This window comes from Triticum aestivum, chromosome 5B (assembly GCF_018294505.1).
Source record: "Triticum aestivum cultivar Chinese Spring chromosome 5B, IWGSC CS RefSeq v2.1, whole genome shotgun sequence".
NCBI classification, from domain to species: Eukaryota; Viridiplantae; Streptophyta; class Magnoliopsida; order Poales; family Poaceae; genus Triticum; species Triticum aestivum.
In genome coordinates this window covers 606,072,114-606,075,881 of record NC_057807.1, presented here as the reverse complement: position 1 = coordinate 606,075,881, position 3,768 = coordinate 606,072,114, and positions in this window count along the sequence as shown.

The following is a 3,768-nucleotide window of genomic DNA, read 5'->3' as shown; positions in this document are numbered from 1 at the left end:
ACATTATGAGCCCTGCGTAACTGTGTCGGCCCACGAATGCTAAAAATCATTAAGGACGTGTTTGGTAGACCGCATCATTTTTTTGCCTCATTCCATCTGTGACAGAACCTCGCTGAGTACGTACCGGTAAAAATCATGTTCTTCATGTAGTTTGGTAAGCCTCATATATAGCCAGGCTGAATTAGGAAAGCAATTTTTTGCGTTTGGTCGCCTGTGTTGACTGAGTTGATGCATTACATGGTGTTTGGTTGCATACACATGGCGTGATTAAGAGTTACATCTAAACAAGACATACATCGTTATAATAGAGTGCCTCGGCAACTGGGGTGGATGGTGGCCGCGGCCGACGCGACGGGCACGGAGTCACATGTGAGCGACCTCGTTGGCGGCGCGGAAAAAAAGTTGCTAGTGTCGTCGTTGTAGGAGAAGTGTATGAAGATGGTGCCGAGGCAGAGGGCAGGGAGGAGAAGCGTTGTTTGTACACGATGGTGGCGGCAGTCTAGTTGGCCGCGGGCGAGGAGGCTGAGAGGAACGTCGCCTTCGATGGCGACGGGCACGACTTGACATACGGTCTGAATGGTTAGTGTTATTCCAAGTGTAGCGCCGTCTGAGATAAGTGCCACTTTGGTTGCGCCATGTACACATGGATACGAACGGCTTGAACCATATGAGGAGGGTACCTACTAAAGAAATAAAACTCATTTTCAAAAGTAACGATATGAAAAGAGGAAGAAGTCGAGCTAGAAGAAAAAATCCCACGGTAACAATAGTTTCTTTTAAGACAGTATAGACGCAAACGCTCATATATATGCACATGCACTCATCCTATAAACACACACACACACCCTACCCATATAAGAATCTCTGAGAGACTAAGCCGGTATATCATCTTGAGATTTTACGAAGTCACCGTAGGCGTCTCGTAGTCAACGGGAATGTCTCCTCCAACTGAACGCGCATCGCCGAAAATCTTGAAATAAATCCAGAATAAATGCCAGCACCAGGACTTGAACCCTGGTGGGCCGGGGATACCACTGTCCACCTAATCACCCAACAATAGTTGAAGCGTGTATAAGAGTCCAGACTTCACAACGAGATCACTTGATTGTCTTGGCGTTCATGGTAGGATCATCTTGAGGTCGGAACACGCCCATCGAAAGATGAATAAGAGTCACATAGAGATGTGATTGGCAAGTTTTGCCTACCGTTGCATTTTTCATCATCAGTGATGTCCACATCAATAATGAACAATTGAGACATGAGTCTTGAATCACTCGTATCAATTATGAGAGATGTTGATTTGAGCGAGAGCATACTTCAAAGTTAAAATTGTTCAATTACTAAGTGCAATTAGTTATGAACAATGTATAAGTGTAATTTGAATTATAGTAGTTGTAGAATAATGGCTTGCGTTCCACTTTTCTTGTTGAAATTGATTAGTTGATCTAAATTATCTGGTTAAAATTTTATGATTGATAATGTAATGTGAGAATCGTCCTCATGAAGGACTATGTCCTATTGCATGTTTTCAGTACTCTTCCATTGATGCTATGGATTACGAGACTCGCGTCTTTCAATCCAAAAGGCAATAATTCTGTCGCAGTGGCACAAATGGGAACGAGGATGTGCGCGGCCAAAGGGGGCCACCGTGCTCCAAAACAGAGGCACGGATTTGCATCAAATCTGAACCTGCTATAATTGGTGGCAAAGATGACTAGCTGTGGGCAGCGAGGGAGGAGGTGAGCTGCTACCCGCGATGATGGATGTGGCTGGGGAGGGCGGCAGCCGCCAGGCGAGCGGCGATGCTCGCGGGGCTGGGACGCTTCTGCTTCTACGTGAGGTGGAAGCGGCTAAGTTATTTTACCGGTGGAGGGATCTACCGGTGAGAAATCCACCATCCCTCGGTGCTTCTAGATTCGTGCTGATGGGCCCCACTAAATATTTATTCTCCCTCGGTGCTAAGCGACAAATTTGACCTGTAGACAAAAAAATTCACAAAATGAACTGTTCCTGAAAAAATTTCACTCCATTGATCCTTTTGTGTAGCACCCGACAGTGAGACGCCACACTACACTATGCAGCGCCTGACTGACAGGCGCTACACACCTAGGTAGCGTTACACCTTGAATTGCATGTAAATTCCTAAATTAATATACAATGCCTAAGAGCTAGGCGCTACACTTATGTTCAGTTAATTAAAAGGATTCGCATTTAGGAGCACGAAAGATCCAAACAAGCACAAGACACTCATGCATGCAGTACGTTGCTGTAGGCCCTACGAGTCTGCTACGCATGCACGCACACGGCATGCATGCACGATGATTTGCGGATCCGTCGGTTGCGTGTAGTGCGTCGGCACACGGTTTAGCTTTGTCTCTCGTGTAGCTGTTAGTGCAGCGCCTAGATGCTAGGCGCTGCATTGTATAGTGTAGCGCCTAGCTCTTAGGCGTTGCACATTGACTTGGGAATTTGCATGCTGTTCGAGGTATAATGTTGGCTAGGTGTGTAGCGCCTGTCAGTCAGGTGTTACATAGTGTAGTGTGACGCCTGACTGTCGGGCGCTAAACGAAAGGGTCAACGGAGTGAATTTTTTTGAAGAACAGTTTATTTTGTGAATTTCTTTTGTCTACAGGTCAAATTTGGGGTTTTTGCCCTCCCCCGTCTTCTCTCTCGTATCCATGGCGGTCACTGGTCACCACCGGCTATGGCCGCCAGATCTGCCTTCTCCACGAATGTTCGGCACCGGATCCGGCTTCCGCGGCCGCACCTATCACTTTGGGACACAAACAAGACCGGTGACGGCACGGGTGTGCCACGAGATCGGATCCATTGACGTCGGCGTCAGGGAGACCTACTCCGGCGAGGTTCCTCGATCCCGCCCATCATAAGCTCGTCCATCGGCAGCCGTTCTCGCCGTTGGTGGCTCCGTGCAGCACGGGCACCACGACGGGTCACCGCGCACAGTTGTCGTCGGATCTGGCGACTCCAAGTCTGACCGCCATTGGATCTGGTGAGTCATGAATCCCATCTCCCCTAACCTCTCTCCATATCATGATTTCGGTTTTTTCATCATTTCAACATTCCTTGTTTCTCTACTAGATCATCAGCCTCCTGCCTCTTCAGTTTCATATATTTGAATGTTTGTGACAGAGGGCATGTGTTACTCTTTTCTGAAAGAGAACCAAGAGTGAATCAATTTCAGTATGTAATCTATGTACCTACGTGTGGATTTGAGTTATGCAATATATGTGAAATTTATATTTCAATCTGTAACTTTGTTATTTCAGTGAGACATGTATTGAAATAGTTGTTTCAATATAAATTGAGATAGTTTGTTTCACTTTTGGAATGTCGAATTTCAGTCTTTTTCGAAAAATATGAAATTTTAATAACTGAAGTCATTTTTTGGAGAAATTGAAATTATATTATCTCACGCTATTATTTGAAATGAACGGATTTCACTCTATTTATTAATATCTGTAACTTGTTATTTCAGTGAGATATTTATTAAAATAGTTGTTTCAATATAAATTGAAATTGTTTGTGCCACTTTTGGAATGTTGAATTTCAATATTTTTTGAAAAAATGAAATTTTAATAACTGAAATCATCTTTTAAAGAAATTGAAATTATATTATCTCACTCTGTTATTTGAAATGAACGGATTTCACTCTGTTTATTAATATCTGTAACTAGTTATTTTAGTGAGATATGTATTGAAATAGCCGTTTCAATATAAATTGAAATTTTTTGTGCCACTTTTGGATTG